The following is a 19,240-nucleotide window of genomic DNA, read 5'->3' as shown; positions in this document are numbered from 1 at the left end:
ACCCCAGAGCGGGTTGCAGGGAGGGCTGCATGGGAGCCAAAGTTAATGTTTACCACAACTCTCCTTACAGAGTAGAATTTTGACCCAGGGACATGTCCCAGATCCAGCTGCTCCTACAGCTTAACTCCGTGACCACCAAGGACATGGCCTTAGGTTACTGTACCATTCACATGGGGCGAGTCAGTGTCAGCCCAGGCACTAAAGTCAGTCTTGAGGGGGCAGGGGTGATGTTAGGACCAGGGTTGGTCAGGACACTGGATTCCTGATGCCAGTGTCTGGGGCAGATGCCGAGGGAGTGTGGGAAAAGGGTTCTTGAATCAGCCTGTAGTTCCTCTCCTTGTGCAGAAAACTCCTTCCCATAGACCTTCCCTCCTATGCTTGTATTTACTAAGCATCTTCTGCTTTATTCACTAGTGTGTCTGTTAATGTGTGTATCAGTGCACGAGCAATGTTACATGATCGTGAGTATGTGTGCTGTGGGCCACGATGTATGTGTAAGTTTATTTATGTTTCATATATATATTTCCTTCTAGAGTATAGCTTCTAGAGATTGGAATAATGATAGAAACATCAATGCGTGGTTGCATCCAGCATGACACCCACTGGGGACTTCACCAGCAACCAAGGCATGTGCCAAGACTGAGAATTGAACTGGTGACTCCTTGGCTTGCAGACTGGCACTCAATCAACTGAGCCACACAAGGCGGGGCATGTTTCTAACTATTTTTATACTCTTAGTACTGACATGATTTTTACAGAAAAGTAAAGGATTAATGTTTATAGAATTTCATGATTTTCAAAAAACTTCTCAGCTGCTGAAAAATTAATCTGATAACATATCTTACTATACACGCTGTTCCACAGTGTCTCTACCTTTTCTTCCATGAACCTGGGCTCTATAGGCATCTTTCTGGGTGATGCAGCTGTGTGTGGCTGTGTGCCTATTTCTCAGTTGGACAAGACTGCAGACAATATTGGACTCTCTTCCTGCCCTCCTTGTCCTGGCCCCTAGTCCCATGGACCCTCTATCTGCTGACAAGCCTGTTTAGACTCAGGGCTGGTGGACCTCAACTGTCATCTTGGGGCACACATGCAACTCAGAAAGAGCAATCAGTTCAATGCTCCAAACATGGGGGCCCCTCTTTCCTGCAGGAAACAGTCCTAACACCACAGTGGGAACATGAGACTTTGAGGTCTGTGATGTGCCTCATTGAACTCCTTCAAGATTTCCTCCTAGATCCAAGGGTTTCACACTTCACTGTGGGTGGGTTTGCATTGGGATCATGTTAGATTTTACGAGCAGTCCCAGGGACCAATGCCTTGGCCCTGGTATTCAACAGGACCCATTCATGATCACAGTGTTCAGACAGAGCACATGTTCAATTAAAAGATCCTCTACAAAGAAACACATGACTTTGTCCCAATTATAAGTAAATGCCATGTTGAACTTTTCAGTCCCTAAAAAATGTGCACTGAGTGACCATATCTGCTGGTTTAAAGAGTGGACAACATCCATCTTGTTCTCTTAGTGTTTGACAAGAACACACATAGGCACACACACAACTGCACACTGTCACACACAGTGACACACAATCACAACAATGCAGTCACAGTCACACTCACACAGTCACACAGTAAGCAAAGCCATGCACAGTAACTCATTGTCACTGCCAGCCACTCTCTCCATTTTCTCCCCAAAGCCTCTTTCCCTAGTGTCTCCTCAGGCACCTATAACCAACTCTTCCCGATCTTTGCCAGGGACCAAGGTAGGTGGCTGCAAATAAAAATTTATGCGTTGGACCCTTAAAGAGTTCTCTGTGTCTGCAGCCATCTATCTCTGTCAGAGAGCAACCCTGCCACTTTTCACAGCTGGCTGTTTTCTGTGTATATTTTGGTCTGTGGTGCTATGGGCTAGAGATACCCACCCCTGGTTCAGACCCCACTCCTCTCAGGGGGATCCAAATGATCGTTTCAGTATCCTTTTGGTGCTTCTGCCCATGGGTGCCCCACCTGCCCTCTCAAGCTTCTACCTCACTCCTTACTGGCCAGTTTGCACTAAAGCCAATTCTTCTGTCTCCAAAGCTACAAGGCTCCTCTCTCGCTATCGTTTAGCTGTTTGTTCCAGGTGATTTATCCACCATTTAGTTGTGATTCCAGGTTGCTCCTGAATGGTCAGTGTGACTTCCACTCACTCCACTGCCACCTTGATTCCTCTGTATCCTTTCTTTATTCATGTGTTTGCTGTTGTATATACTGTTAAAATAAACATGGAACTACAGGTAATTCTTTGATATATTAATTTTATATCCTTTGGAGGCATACTCAGAGGTGGAATTTCTGGATCAAAAGGTAGTTCTGTTTTTGATTTTTGAGGGAATCCCATATTGTTTTTCCTTAGCAGCTGACACAATTCACAAACCAAGTAAGAGTGCACAGGGCTCCAATGATTCCATGTCCTCTCCATCCTTTCTAATATCTTGTGTATGTTTGACAGGATTTTTATTGTTTGTTTGATTCTTTTAGATTTTTGATGTTGAGTTGTACAAATTGTTTCTATATTCTGGATGTTAACACATGAGCAGGTACATGAATTGCATAGCACCCCATTCACTTTCTTGATGGTATATATTTCAGGCACATATGATGTTGAGTTTAATGTAAGACAATTTGACTCTATTTAAGTTTATTGTACTTTTATGTCATATTATGGGTCATCTGTGTATTGCATATTATGGCGCATCTATGTGTATTGCCTGATGTGTCTTCCACAGATTCCTGGCATTTAATATTATATCATCCCTAGAATCACTTTGATGATCTGTTTTAAATTCAGCAGAACTACTACCACTGTAAAGTATAAGCCAATGCATTGATCCATAAAATAAATTCTCACTTCCATGCTTAGTAAATGTGTTCATTTGGGTCAGAAAGCCCTGGAAGGCAATGGTACTTAGGGAACAGTCAGTATTGCCCTACTCATTCTTGTGCCCAATGAGTTCACAGCATGTCTTCCCCAAAAACCAACCTTGGATTCTGACCAAGGCTGCCTACCACCGAGGCAGAGGCAGCTCTGGATAAAGGTCCTGTCCTCAACCAAAACTTCAATCAAGCTCCTCTCCATATCTTCCTGAGGAGGCTGCCAGCTTGGGATTTAAAGTCCTCTTTACATCAGAGCTTACTATTGTCCTCAATCCTGACAAGTTGGTTGGGCTAGAATAGCCCACCATAGACATTTGATCACCCTCTCTATATAATTGTGTTTTCCACTCCACAACACCCCCAGACAATAGCTGATCACACTGGTCTCTTTTCAGCGCAAATCATGTGAGGTTATATAACTAGCCCCCTCTCACCCCTGTGGTTCCCTCTTAGTACTTGTCCATCTGCTGACCCCACCCTTCTCCCTGCACATAAATTATGGCATGTGCTTGATTGATTCAGAGTTGAACCCCTCATCACTCTGCTACTGCAAAACTCGAATGACTAATCCTCCCAGTTCAGTCAGCCTCCCTGTTGGTAAACAAGGGTGATTGTGAATATTTTCTCTATCATTCTGCCACCTGAGAGTCTTAGCTATTTTATTTTTATGTGTTTGTTTATTTACTTATTATTTATTTTAGAGATGGAAAAGAGTGAGATAGAGAGGGAAAGAAACATCAATGTTTGGCTGCATTTCACGCACCCCCTGCTGGGTACCAGTCCTGCAACCTACGCCATGTGCCTTACACAAGGAATTGAGCTGGTGACGTTTTGAATTACAGGCCAGCGCTCAATTCACTGATCCATATCAGCTAGGGCTGAGTTTATCATGACACATGTGAGCCCTGCAAGTCCACATGGCCCCAGCCAACAAATACCCAACACACACTTGGTGTCCAGTTGAATAGTTCAGACCACAGCCAGCTTGGGAGGTGGTACTTCATCCCAACCAGAATTTACCTTATTTCTTATATGGGTTTGCATTTGCCAGTAGCACAGTGTGGGTATGAATGTATTAATACCTCCCCGGATGTCCACACATGCACCTTCCCTCATAGCCTGGGGCTTCTGGGTTATAAACACAGGGGGGTCTCACCTACAGGACAGGACTCTTAATATGATTAAATATGAGAGGAAGGGAAACATAAATATGTGGTTGCCTCTCTCACATCCCCTACTGGTGTCCTAGCTTGACAACCAAGCGTGTGCCCTTATTGGGAATCAAACAGGTGACCTTTTGTTTTGCAGGTCAGCATTTAATCCACCGGCCCACACCAGCCAAGGCTCTAATCTTAATGTAGTCAATTATATCCCAAAGACGTACTTATCTTGGAAGTGAGTTTGTACTTTCTAATCATCAACACTTCATTCTCCCAACACCTCTGGAAACCACAAATATGATATTTTTTATTAATATTATTTAGAATCCACATACAAGTAGTATCACAAAGAATATGTCTTACCCCATCTCACTCACTTTGTCTATCATTCTGCCTTCAAGGACCATTTATGCTGTCGATAATGGCAGGTTTTTCTTCTTTTCATGACAAATAATATTCCATCACATATACTTTATCCCTGTCATTGCTGTTGTATATAATGCTATAATAAACATAGAACTGCATTTAACTCTTTGATATACTATTTATGTTTTGTTTGGATGTATACCCAAAGGTGAATTTTCTCATTATTAAGGTATTTTTTAATAGGAAACTTCATGGTGCTCTTCCTTAACTGCAAAAATTCATATTCTCACTGATAGTGCACAGGATCCCCTTGACTGCATGCCCTTTTTCCCACGAAGTTTCTGTTAAAGGTATGAAACAAGCATAGATTGCAGAGAATATTTTCAAATGCACTGTCTGAAAAGTGCTGTGTCCTCAATATTTTTCCATGCAAGTAGTACCCTGAAAGTAGTTTCCATGTAATGGAAGAGCCCAGGCACTTCTGGTCAGAGGGCCCAACCATCCCAGAGTGGCTGGATTAAAGAGGGTTCCTTTGAAGGTACATTGTCCTTTGCTCTGACCACATCTATGGACAGGTCCCTCCCGTTACATTGCCTTTGAAAACAACGGACCATGTGTACCAGAATCTGAGAATGTGGTTCAGTCATGACTCTGTCCACATCACTTCCTTGATAATAGAGAGGGGTAGCAGTTGCTTTGTTTTTCCTCTTATGTGTATAAAACTGTCCTTCTACCTGATGTGATTTGTGATGGCTCTCTGCTGAGGGATGCAGTTCATTAAGGGAGAGTTAGCACAACCAGGTTGGACACAAATACAAGACTCACAGAGCAAAGATCAAAGGGTCCCAGCTACCCTTGCTTTGTAGTTACACATGTAAACGTGGTCACAGGTGTTTGAGATAAGAAATAGGGTCTTCAAAAAAAAAAACTGTCCAATACACGGGGATCATATTTATAACTAACTTGAAATCAACATATCAATAAACATCCCATTAATGGTGCAAACTCTTCCCAATCATGGATATTTTCAAGTTTTATGTTTTGAAAAGTGTTTAGATATAAAATTAATTCCTTATAATATGTATAAGAAAATAGATCAGATTCCAAATTTCCTATTACAACCAGAAAAGTGGAGTTGTCTTTGACCTTATAGCAAAGCACCTCACAGCCCAAGTGTCTCTTGTCCCTGTTCAGATAATGAATATGATCAGAGAAAAAGATGCCCACAGGGACCTCTAACTCAGCCCCTCCCCACTTTTATGGGAAATGCTGCTGTATGTGCAATTTTGTCCTGCCCAGCTCAAGGACAAAACCTCCCCTGGGCTGTGTGTACTCACAGCTCTCTCCTCACATGGGACTGAGGTCCCCTGGGAGAGCAGAACTGTGCTGTAGAAGAAGAGACTGCTGGGTCTCTCCCAGTGCCTTGTCACATCCATCTAGGTCGTGTCTAAGATGTCAGATATGGGTCTATGGGATGGTGGTGATGGCTCATGACTGACAAGGGCTGCTGCTCCTTGTCCCCAGGCATCCTGTCCCAGGTGTGGCTGCAGAAATTGAGCCCAGGACTGGTGAATCCCTCACAAACTCTGTCACATGTGCTGTGTCTGAAATATCTTTAATGACTACCATGTGCACTGGACCAGAAGGCTGCAACAAAGGGTCTGGAGGGTGTCAGTGTTATTTGGGGTGAAGGAAACTCATACTCTAACCCAAAGCTGAAATCCTGACCCAGCATCACCATGGACACTGCAAGGGTGAAGGTTATTTAACTCTGAGCAGCCTAAAAGCCAAAAACACAGCCAGGTATTACTGTGTGAGAGAAAGTAGTAAGGGGGAGTCATTGTGAGCCCCAACACAAAACTCTCTGTGGGAGACAGGAGGGGTGGGCTGCAGGGGGTGTTAAGATATCAGGGTGTGCTCAGGTCCCACTGGCCACAGAGAACAGCCCCAGGAACAAGTGTGGACCTGGGCACAGAAGGAAGGGACTTCATATTGGGAGGAGGGCTTTGTTCTCAGAGCTCTCAACTGTATCCAGGGGCAATTCTTCCCTCTTCTCTGTACATCTAATTTTTAAGATTCTCACAGCAGAAAATAAACAAGGAAGTGACACTGCAGATGACAAATCAGCAGTGACTGAGTTCCTCCCCATTATCAAGTCCCTCTATTTTGTGTTATTTTTTCCTGACAAAATGAATCCATTTCTTATGAAATTAATTATATTCTTAACATGGATCCCAACAGTTTGCTGACACTGTTTGCTCCTGAAGAACAAATCCTATGCCATGAAAAAAATGATATGCAAACATTTATGTTTTTTTGTTTGTTTGTATTAGAAGATACAAATAGCACAAATGTCTTCCTGAATTTAAAATAAGAAAACTGGACATATCCATGAGTGGAATTCAATGTAGCAATGAATATACCAATCAGATGATACAGACAATCAATGCAGGTGGTTCTCAACAATCACTCAACCTGGATAGAGCCATTCTCAGAGGCTACAAAGGGGCATGTCCTGTTGTTCACACAGCCACTCAAGGATTGTAGTGGCTTTGCTGTGCTCTCTGTCTTCTGTGCCCATTCCCAAGTGGGAAGCAGCTCTCCAAACACACTGACTATGTCCTCATTCTGAGCAGAACATTGAGGAATGAATGGTTCCATACATGGAAGAAAACACCTCAGGGCTCCTGTGAACCCACAGCATCCATGACCAGACCAATGTTGCCCTGACATCAGCTGTCCTCCAGCTGCCTTTGTCTTTCATTCTTTTACAAGCACAGGACCGCATTGCCACAGAAGCTCCACTAGACCTCTGTTTCCTGCAATTGCCTTTCATCATAAAAAGTGCTGAGTGTCTCTACATGTTGTAGAAAGTGAAATCTAATTTCATTCATAGTATAGGTGGAATCATACAATATGTGCCTTTCAATTACAGCATCATTTCAAAGGGAACAATGTCGTCTAGCTTCAACTACATTGTGCTAACTGGCACAGTTCCCTCTAAGACTGGGTAATACTCTGTTGTGAGTACATAGCAGGTGTTTATCCATTCACCCACTGATGGACACTGAGGTTATGTGTGTATTTTATGTATACACATATATAAATTATATATATATATATATATATATATATAATGTCTCATTATATATATATAATATATATATATATAAATCTCTCTCTGTATATAGCTAGATAGATAGATAGATAGATAGATAGATAGATAGATAGATAGATAGATAGATAATGCCTCAATGAACAGAGCAGTGAAAATACTTCTTCCAAGTCCTGGTTTTTATTGTTTGAATGTACACATAGAAAATTGATGACACAATCATGCAGGATTTCATATTTTGTGTGTTTAGGGGGACGACAGCATGTTTTCCAGGTGGAAACAGACTTTTATGTGTGTGTGTGTGCAAATCTCCCTTTGCTATCATGCTGAAGAACACTTGACATTTTCCACTTTTGTTGTCTCTGTTTTTACAATGGTCTACCAGCCAGGGGTAAGGTGATTTCCTACTAGAGCATTGATCTGGAGTTCCTGATGACTACGAGTCTCCTGGTAGACCTGTTGATAGATTCTTTCATTTCTGGGTCTGTGTCAATATATTTTCTTATTCGATGTTTTCTTTTAGTTTCCATCACTCACCTCAGTTATCTTTATAATCCTGAAGTCTGCCTACCTTTTCCTGTTAGATTCTAACAAGGAATATGAGTTGTTTTAAATCGGATGTGACAATGCCAGTGTTTGAGTCCCATGGGAATGCCATTTGGACATGTGTCCATGAAGAGTCCTGTCTTTCCATTTGTTATTCCAATAGTATCAGTGCGTGAAACTTTCTGGAAAGTAAAAGGCAAAAGATTAATATGATCTGAAGAGTAACCAGTGTACGTAGACCTGCTATGAAGTAAAGTAGCTACAGGGGGACTGTTGTCCTGTGTCATGCCATTATAATTATATTTAATTCAGCTTGTGTGGGAGCTCCTTCTTCTGCCCACTAGAACTTCATTGTGGATGTATCTGTGAATCAGCCAGGGCCATATCTGAAATTTTTGGTCACTGTGGTAACAATTCTGGCAGTTTGTTTCAGAAATTGGCTACAGAGATTCAATTCTTGCAGTAACCCCTTTATTATGTACTCTCCTTGTTGTGGGGTTGGAATCTTTTGAGTCTCTCACGCAGCATCTCTCTGCTCCTGTGTGTCCAGCTGCATCTCACACTTTGTTCTACAGGTTTTTCATGGGTGGCGTGGTGTGGCTGGGACTTCATTATTCTTAGGCCACGGACTGATAGGTATTTTGAAGAAGAGATGAGCCCACATCTGTGATGTATCCTTGCAGCTCTTTCTGTCTGTATGTCTGTGATTTTCTGTAAATTTTGCATATTTACATGAACTCACTTTATAAAAACTCCATGTTACAGGCTCAACAAAAGAAGATGGGAGTGGGTGGATCTTATTGGAAGGACTCTAAAGTCAATGAAACATTATGACACATCTGTAAAAGGCAGATATTCCATTTAATGGAATGATTCAGAGCATTGTCAGTCTATAGATAGACACCTCAATGCAGGAACCTGTGGACATCAGAGGTTCCCAAAGCATTGGGGAGCTTCAGGACTCAGTGATGTTGGCTGAGACAGCATATCAGGTAGGTCAAAGGAAGAAGCTCCTTGGTGGCCTCAAAGAGCCTTGGCTATGGGGTTCCCTACAAAGTCATTGGCAGTTAGAATAGACAGTTATGCCTCCAGAGATGTCAAAGTACAACGTGTCTCTGAGGGAGCATCCTCAAGTCAGGTCTCATCTTTTAATTCTGGGCTAGAGATGCTGAGAGGTCCATGCCCTGGGAGTCCAGACAGGACCCTTGCCTGCAGGGAAAAGGCTGGGCTGCAGAAGACACAGAATGCATGAGTTAAGGGACGCTGCCCTGAGGCATGTGCGGTAGTATCCGGGGAGGGATTTCCAGTTAGGCCTGGGTCTTTGTCTTTTCCTGAAAAACTCTGTAATGACTTGGGCATGAGGAGACTGTAAACATCTAATTGCATCACAGCATTTACCATATGATAAGGCATGAGAACCACCATCAATGGTGCTTTTCCTGTGGCTAATTTATATCTGAATCACAAGGGGCTGGTGACAGGGGCAGTTTTATTTAAACATTAGGTGGAACATTTTGGAGACAGACTGATCTAGGAATAAGACATTTGGCATTAAAGTCCAGAGCTGGTCCAAATGATCTCCATGACACTCAAAAGTGAGATCTGAATAAGGAGAGTGTGCTCTGGGGTCTTTTTAACTGGTGGGAGAATCGATGTCTACACACAGTTAAGGGACCTGGCAATGGCCACATATCCTACAGCACTAATTAATTAAGACTTGGACTCTGAATCTCCCACTGAACATGGACCTGTGTCATCCACGTTCTCTCAGGTGGGGTCAAGATTTCAGATGTGAAACAATCTGCTTCATGAATATGCAATGTGAATGGGTAGACTAGGGTACATGAAGGTCGGCTGTGCCCTGACAGCATCACCCACATCCACACCCTGCCCTACAGAAGTCCTGGTGGCACAGCCTCTCACCATGCGCTGGAGCTGGAGAGCCCTCTTCTTGGTCGTTTGGGCTCCAGTTAAAGAGCCTCTTTCTTCTTGGGTTGAGAAGAGTACCAGGGGCAGTCATGGGGTATTTCCAATTCTTCTGGGTCCTCTCCACAGCTGCCCACTCTGAGGCACAGATAGTGCAGTCTGGGGCTGAGGTGAGGCATCCTGGGTCCTCATTGAAGGTCTCCTGCAAGGCTTCCTGATACACCTTCAAGAGATACTGGATGCAGTGGGCACAATTGGCCTCAGTACAAGTCTTGAATAAATGGGACAAGCTGACACTGAAGATAGTGAAACAAAGTACACACAGAAGTTCCAGGGCAGATTCACCATGACCTCAGAGACGTCCACAAGTACAGCATACATAGAGTTGAGCAGCCTGACAGCCTAAGACGTGCCCACATGTTACTGTGCCAGAGACGTAGAGTGATGGCTCACTTCCTGTATTTGTTACAAATTATGATGAATGGGGTAGCTGGGCTGTGCTGATAAGATGACAGAGCTATTGGCCTCCTGATTTCCTCACACACAGTCAGATTCTGACCCAGGACTGAAGCTGTCATGGTTACATCACATATTCAGGGAAATGTTTCAGAAGACCAGGTGCACTGCAAGAAAGAGGCAGGAAATGTGGTCCTGAAAGGACCTCTGTTATTTGTTGTGATTGTGCATGGGGCAAATGAGGAACTTCCCTGTCCTCTGAATGAGGAGTTCATGGAGACATCACCTTTCAGGATTTGGATCAGTGTCTCCCAGCCAGTTCCAGGTCCTCGGGTCCCTTATTTCTCAACAATGGAACTGTGCTTGGGGAAATGTAAGTACATGGAAGGTAAGGATGACATTCTCTATTCTTGTCTCATGCCAGTCATCACAGATATGATATTCTGGCAGCACTGTCAAGGGTTGACAGGCATTCCAGGGTCCAGCACAGTCTATATCAGAGCACTGTTTAAATGCTCCTTCAGGGTGACGTCTTAAGAAGTCTTCACACCTGAGACCACACCGTGTAAGGGCCCCTGTCCCTGGTCACTATAAATGTCGTCACACATCAGGGAGAAACATAAAGACACTCTTTACAATTGAAGACCCACATTCAGCCTGTCCTATATTCCTATGAAAACTGAAGAAATCACAAAGCTGGCACTGCCATCTGCACACATTTGTTGTTGTGGAGTATGGAGGTCAGAACAAATGTGGCTGCAGAATTGAGGTTCATTCACCATCCATGGTAAGCCATCCCTAGGTATGCATTCCCTTTTCCCATGTTACACTTGGATATATTCAGTGCATCAAGTTCACACGCATTGGATGCCCATCATGTGAGATCATGGTGTCATACTCCAATGGGTTGCATGCAGAGCTGAGTGAAGACTGTGATAGAGTGGAGACGTTTCTTCTGAAATTAACTATCAAATAACTAGGGCCCCAAAAATACTCTCTCTCGACCTCTGATTACAGCTATGACACAAATCCACATAGACATAGATCCTGAGGGTGAGTATCGGGCTGAACTGCTAAGATGAACAGTGCAGTTTCACATACCTTTATATCCACCAACTCCAGTAGTGACAGGTCACTTGAATAATTTATTCATCCTGCAGTCAATGGACAGAGATAAATAATGTTCTTCATATCAGTTGTGATTTTACTTACTTGTGTTATTTTCTGTTAGTTGTTTGCATCAAGGTTTTCCATAATCAACTTTCTAGTATTTCAAAATACTTACTCCCCATTTCTACCTACATCTTCAGCAAAACAGACTTGGTCGTGACTGAGTTCTTTTCTTCTTTTCTTTTCTTTTTTTTTTTTGTGAAAAGGAAAGAGGTCTTTTATTCAAAAATTGCACAGTTTGGAACAATGGCAAGCTTCTGCCTCAGAGCCCATCCTTCCAGAACACCCAAAGAAAAACCCTCGCCACCCTCTACGAGACCAGCCCAAGGCTGTACCCAGAGTTGCTTCTCATTTAAAAATACTGCCCTTTGGGAACTGCAGGCAGCTGAGCATCACCATCTTGGTGGCTTAGCTTCTTTTCCTGCCCCAGTCAGGCCTCAGGCTCCTTACTGGAGTCTGTGCGTAGGGCTGGTGCGGCCACACTGCCGCTGCCACTGCCGCTTCCTTTGCTGCGGGCCATGGATGCTGCCAGCTACTGTGTCCAGCCCTGTAGGAGCTCCGTCGTGCTGGCCATGGGTTCTGGAATCCGCCGCAGCCACGTGGCGTCCAGGGCCTCCTGGCCCCACAAAGCACTGGCTCACACATCCATTCCGTTGCATCCTAAGTGAAGAAGCCCAGCGTTCCTCCCTTCCTTTGATTTTAAACCTCCTGGCCCAAACTTCCGCTCACTCGGGAGGGTCCTCCTCCCCCTGTCAATCCTATATTTTTCTCAGCCTAGACTGACAGGACAGCACCTCCCCCTGCTGCCATGTTGACCTTTACAATGCACATATGGTTGTGTTCGCTGGTACTGGAAGGGAGTAGGAGGGCTTTTCCCTTTGTCAATCGTTCACACAAGGCCTCCTGCACATATTTGCCTGGGGGTAGGGAAATCCGTTTTCCCCTGCCATGCTTACAGGGGGACTTCACCCACACTATTTAGCGCACTTCCTGTGACCCCTGCGTCACTCTGGGCACCACATAGATATCATAAACTCCACCATTTCATCAATATAATGAAATTTGATGACTACCTCTATAGTGGAGTTGGTGCCTGCAATTTATACCGCCTGTACATTCTCTGAGATCTACACTTAATTTTCTTTCACAATTTTAAACAAATATGACAAAGAGTAAAGTTTAGACTAGTCCAAGTAGGAGAAGGAATTTCAGTGTAAGGAGAAGCAAATCATAACAATAAGACATTAGGGAAAGACATCAAGCAGCAAATGAACAAAGAAAGTGCATGAGTTATTTTCTGTTTCTGTAGTGTTTCAACTTAGTTTTACCATACAGTCTGGGGAAGAAATCCAAACTTGAAGTAGTGAGATTGCTGTATATTCAGCACCAAGTTCCACTGAAAGAACATGACTCCGGAACACTGTCTGCTTCTCCATAGAGATCATACTTCTGTCACCCAATGATCCATACAGATGTTCCACCTCCTTTAACTCTGGGTTTATAAACTCCAGGATTACACTCTGTTCTTAGATCATATTCTGATTACTTTATAGAGGAAATAGGTTCGGATGGAATTTCCCATTGCCTGATCTTGAGTCTCCTGCACTATTTATACTCCTTCTGGCCATTAGAGTTGAATTTTCTTGGTGAGTAACTTAGTGTTGACTTTCATAGGAATCTCTCATTTCACATCCTTCTATTTTTTGACAATTTACAATCCAAACTCATGTACCCTACTCTTGGAACCTATGGTTCAAATGTGAGGAGGAATACTTGGAAGACATGAGTCTTAGACATGTCACAGTCTGAAACCACATCCTTCATGTCACCGTTCAACTACAGAGTTCCCCATATAGTAGGATGTCATGCAAATAGGGCTGTTCTCCTCATAAAAAGCAACCCAGCAGCAACCCTGCAGCTGTGGGACAGGAGCACAGCTTGTGATACCCAGGTGTTCTCAATCTCTCATCAGGAGAGAATGCAACCCACTCAACGCGAGGTCTGGGCTCAGCTGCATTTTCCTTGTTTCAATTTTCAGAGATAATTTATGGAGAACAAGTGACTCTGAGTGTATGACTGGATATGACTGAGCAAAAAAGTGGACAAATGACAGTTCACGGACTAGGATGTTTTTGTGTTGGCAGGTACCCAATGTGAAGTTCAGCTGGTGGAGTCTGGAGGAGGCTTGTTGAAGACTGGAGGGTCTCTGAGACTCTCCTGTGCAGCCTCTGGATTCACCTTCAGTAGCTATACTAGGCAGTGGTTCCACCAGGCTCCGGGGAAAGGGTTGGAGTGGGTCTTGGCGATTAGTAGTAGTGGTAGTAGCACAAAATATGCCAACTCAGTGCAAGGATGATTCACCATCTCCAGAGTCAATGGCAAGAATGAGCTTTACCTGTAAACGAAAAACCTGAGAGCTGATGACACAGCCATGTATTACTGTGCAACAGACACAGTGAGGGGAACTCAGTGTGAGCCCAGAAAAAAACCTCCTTGAAGGAGAAAGGAGAGCTGGGCTTCACGGGTTGCTCATGACACCAGGGGGCATTCAGAGTACAGTGAGCATATGCATAAGCTTGAGAGCAGCTGCAGAAGCAGTTTAAGGCTGTTTTCCTGACAGATGTAGAATTAATTCTCCACACAGCAATTTCCCTCTCAGAGCCTTCCTCCCTTCATGATTCTGTGCTGACCTCTGAAGTATCTGATCTACAGAGGCTTTCTGTCACAGGAAAAAAAAAATTCTCACATGCTCCAAGTCAGAGAGTTACATATATTTGCTTACTTCTATACTAATGTGTTATCAATGAATTATTAAACCTTCTGACCTACAGCAGCTAAACCCAACCCATCGGTGGCAGCCCCACCTATTTCAGAGTCCAAGAAAGCTAGCAGAAGGACACATGCATGATGGGAAGCAGTCACCAAAGGCTTATGAATCCAAAGCCAGGGGACAATGGCTTCTGTTGGTGATGGTCATTGTATTGACCCTGTGTCCATGACATCAATAGCAGTTGATAGCAGGTGGAGATAGAAGGACCCCATTCATTCCTTGGTATGAATGCTTAGGGTGATGATGTCACACACAGAGAGTCCACAAAAAATGTGTCACTACATTGAGGAGTCTGTCAGGAGCAGGGCAGACTTTTATGCAAGTCAGGAATGGGTGGACCGTGTCTGATTAAGAGTTTGGTACAGGATCCTATTGTTCATCTGCGATAAGTTTGGGCAGGGTCCTGCTCACAGAAGAGGTTTGTGGGCTTTCAATCACCCAACCACTTGAAATTAAGGAAATCCTCACCTTCACTTCATATTTCCCATGTGTGTTCAGAAAGATAGAGAGAGGTGAAACTTAACATGTCAGCATCAAACATAAAAACTGGAACCTGGCTCTTTGTTTCATTGAACACTTAGGAGACATGAGTAAGAAAATAGAGCTACCATCTATTATAGGGGAAAAACTGTTTTTTTTATTCCATATAAAATGAGAATAGCAGTTATATATATATATACACAATACGGGGAAAATAATACATTATATGGATAGCTTAGTTCAAAGTCCAGTGTGTAACCTGTCCACTCTACAATATCACCAGCTAGTTCTGAAGGATTTGGGTCCCTGTTCTGCTCCCTTGACTGACAAACTTCCACCAGATTACAGGGATCCTCAGTTCCAGGAGCTCTACTGGAGTAGCCTTTGAACTGGGCAGAGTCATGATTTTATTCATTTGTTGTCACTATGAGCTTATGTTGGTGTTGCTCTAAAACTCACATGTGAAAACTGGAGACCCAAGCTGTGGTGTTAGGATGTGGGGACCTGGGATGAGCTTTGATCCTATGATGGAGCTTTCATGTACAGGATTCAGGCCCTTAAAACTGTGGGAGACCACCCTGCCTGGTATCGGGAACAGTAGCTCCGTGTGAGCAACGTCAAACATGTAAGACCATTACGGCTAAATGAGAAGAAAGGCTGACCAGCAGCTATGAACCATGAGGGCACGTGCAGCCTCCCAAACCCAGAGAAGTCAGGCCTGAAGAAAAATAATGCATTATTTCCTTTGAAGCCTGTCCTGCTAAGAATAATGTTTTCTAGGTAATCAAATTAACATACACTGAATGCTTAGTTACCACACACACGGTTGTAATGACCTAGTGCCATGCTGTCTACCAGACTCTGGTTTATTTATTTATTTTTTAAATTTTATTTTAATTTATTTTTTCAAATACATTTGTCTCTGCCTACTCCCCACCACTTTCCCTTGCCCCCTCCCCCTTCCCTCCCTCAGCTCTTCCCATTTGGTTTTGTCCATGAGTCCTTGCTGTATGTTCCTTGACTTTCCCCTTCCCTTCCTTTTCCCCCATCCCCACTCCCTTCTTCCCTCTTGCCTCTGTTGATTTCCTTTCCTTTCAGTGTTGCTGGTCTTGTTTTCCTTGTATCTTTGTATTGTTAGTTAGGTTCCACTTATAGGTGAGATCATATGGTATTTGTCTTTCGCCCCCTGGCTTATTTCGGCTAGCATAATGTTCTCGAGTTCCATCCATGCTGTCACGAAGTTTAGTAGCTCTTTTTTTCTTTCTACTGCGTAGTATTCCATTGTGTATATGTAACATAACTTTTTGATCCAATAATCTAATGATGGGCATTTAGGTTGCTTCCAACACTTGGTTATTGTAATTTGAACATTGGGGTGCATAGGTTATTTTGTATTGGTGTTTTGGTATTCTTCGGGTATAGTCCCAGCAGGGGAATCACTGGATCAAAAGGCAGTTCCATTTTAAGCTTTCTGAGGACATTCCACACTGCTTTCCACAGTGGCTGCACCAGTCTGCATTCCCACCAACAGTGTACTAGGGTTCCCTTTTCTCCACAGCCTCGCCAGCACCTGTTGTTTGTTGATCTGTTTATGATGGCCATTCTGACCGGTGTGAGGTGGTACCTCATGGTGGTTTTGATCTGCATTTCTCTGATGGCTAGTGATGCTGAGCATCCTTTCAAATGCCTCTGGGCCCTCTGTATCTCCTTCTTGGAAAAGCGTCTGCCCCCGTCCTTTGCCTATTTTTTTGAATGGACCGTTTGTCTTCTTGGAGTGGAGTCGAGTGAGTTCTTTATATATTTTGGAGATCAAATCTCTATCTGATGTATCATTAGCGAATGTATTTTCCCATAGAGTTGGCTCCCTTTTCATTTTGCTGATATTTTCTTTCGCCGTGCAGAGCTTCTTATTTTGATGAGGTCCCACTTGTTTATTCTTTCCTTTATGTCCCTTGCTTTAGGAGACATATCTGTGAAAAAATTGCTGTGTGGGATATGTGAGAATTTCCTGCCAATGTTCTCCTCTAGGATTTTTATGGTGTTGCGACTTACATTTAAGTCTTTTATCCATCCTGAGTTTATTTTTGTGTATGATGTCAGCTGATGATCCAATTTCATTTTTTTGAATGTAGCCGCCCAGCTCTCCCAACACCATTTGTTGAAGAGGCTATTATTGCTCCATTTTATGCTTCTGCCCCCTTTGTCAAATATTAGATGCCCATAGAGACCTGGGCTTATTTCTGGGCTTTCTATTCTGTTCCACTGTTCTATGGGTCTGTTCCTGTGCAGTAGCAGATTGTTTTCAGTACAGTGGCTTTGTAGTAGAGTTTGATATCCGGTATTGTGATCCCTCCTACTTTGTTTTTCTTTCTCAAAATTGCTGAGGCTATTCAGGGTCGTTTATGGTTCCATATAAAATTTTGAAATGTCTGTTCTATTTCTGTGAAATATGTCATTGGTATCTTAATAGGGATTGTGTTGAATCTATAAATTGCTTTGGGTAGTATGGACATTTGGATGATATTCATTCTTCCAATCCGTGAGCACGGTATATGCTTCTATTTATTTGTGTCTTCCTTAATTTCTTTTTTCAATGTTGTATAGTTTCCTGCATAGAGGACTTTTACGTCTTTGGTTAAATTTATGCCTAGGCACTTTATTTTTCTTCTTCCTATATCGAATGGTATTTTTTTCTCATTTCTTCTTCTTCTATTGCATTGGTGGTGTACAAAAATGCCTTTGATTTCTGAATGTTGACTTTGTATTCTGCTGCTTTGCCAAATTCACTTATTAGGTTGAGGAGTTTTTTGGTAGAGTCTACAGGGTTCTCTGTGTACACTCTCATGTCATGTGCCAAAAATGATACCTTTACTTCCTTCTTTCCTATTTGGATTCCTTTTTATCTCTTTCTCTTCTCTGACCTCTGTGGCTAGGACTACCAATGCGATGTTGAAAATAAGTGGTGAGAGCAGACATCCCTGTCGTGTTCCCGATCTTAGTGGGAAAGCTTTCAGTGTTTGCCTGTTGAGTATGATATTGGCTATAGGTTTATCATATATGGCCTTTATTACGTTGAGGAATGCCCCATTTATTCCCATTTTGCTGAGTGTTTTGATCATAAATAGGTGCTGTACCTTATCGAATGCATTCTCTACATCCATTGAGATGATTATGTGGTTTTTGTCTTTTATTTATCTGATGTATCACGTTTACTGATTAGCGTATATTGAACCATTCCTGCATGCCTGGGATGAATCCCACTTGATCGTGGTGGATAATCTTTTGAATGTATTGCTGGATGCGGTTTGCCAATATTTTGTTGAGGATTTTAGCATCTATGTTCATCAGCGAAATTGGCCTGTAGTTTTCTTTCTTTGTAGGGTCTTTATCTGGTTTAGGGATCAAGGTGATGCTGGCCTAATAGAAAGAGTCTGGGAGTCTTCCCTCCTCTTGGATTTTTTGGAATAGTCTGAGAAGGAAAGGGGTTAGCTCTTTCTTAAATGTTTTGTAAAATTCTCCTGGGAAACCGTCCGGCCCTGGGCTTTTGTGTGCCCGGAGTTTCTTGATGACTGCTTCAATTTCCCCAGCTGTTATCGGTCTGTTCAAGCTTTCTGTTTCTTCCTCCTTCAGTATTGGAAGAGTATACTTTTCTAAAAATTTTTCTATTTCATCAAGGTTTTCAAATTTCTTGGCATATAATTGTTCATAGTAGTTTCTGATGATCCTTTGTATTTCTGTGGTATCAGTTGTTATTTCTCCTCTTTCGTTTCTGATATTATTAATTTGGGTCCTCTCCCTTTTTTTTTTTTTTTTTTTTTTTTTTTTTTTGATGAGTCTGCTTAAAGGCTTGTCAATTTTATTTATCTTTTCAAAGTACCAGCTTCTGGATCGGTTGATCTTCTGAATTGTTCTTTTCGTCTCTATGTCATTCAGTTCTGCTCTAATATTGACTATTTCCTTCCTTCTACTTTCTCTGGGATTTATTTGTTGTTGTTTCTCCAGGTCTTGAAGTTGTAGTGTTAGGTCTTTTATTTGAAATGTTTCTGTCTTTTTTAGGTAAGCCTGTATTGCTATGACCTTCCCTCTCAGGGCTGCATTTGCTGTGTCCCATAGGTTTTGGACTGTTGTCTGTTCATTTTCATTTGTTTCCAGAAATGTTTTGATTTCTTCTCTTATCTCATTATTTACCCATTCATTGTTTAATACTCAACAGTTCAGTCTCCATGAGATTGCAAGTTTTTGAAGTTTTTCTTTGAGGTTGATTTCCAGGTT

The sequence above is a fragment of the Pteronotus mesoamericanus genome, unplaced genomic scaffold (genome assembly GCF_021234165.1).
Source record: "Pteronotus mesoamericanus isolate MK-2021 breed Mesoamerican mustached bat unplaced genomic scaffold, CSHL_Meso_final contig_701, whole genome shotgun sequence".
Lineage (NCBI taxonomy): Eukaryota > Metazoa > Chordata > Mammalia > Chiroptera > Mormoopidae > Pteronotus > Pteronotus mesoamericanus.
This window is presented reverse-complemented; position numbering follows the sequence as displayed.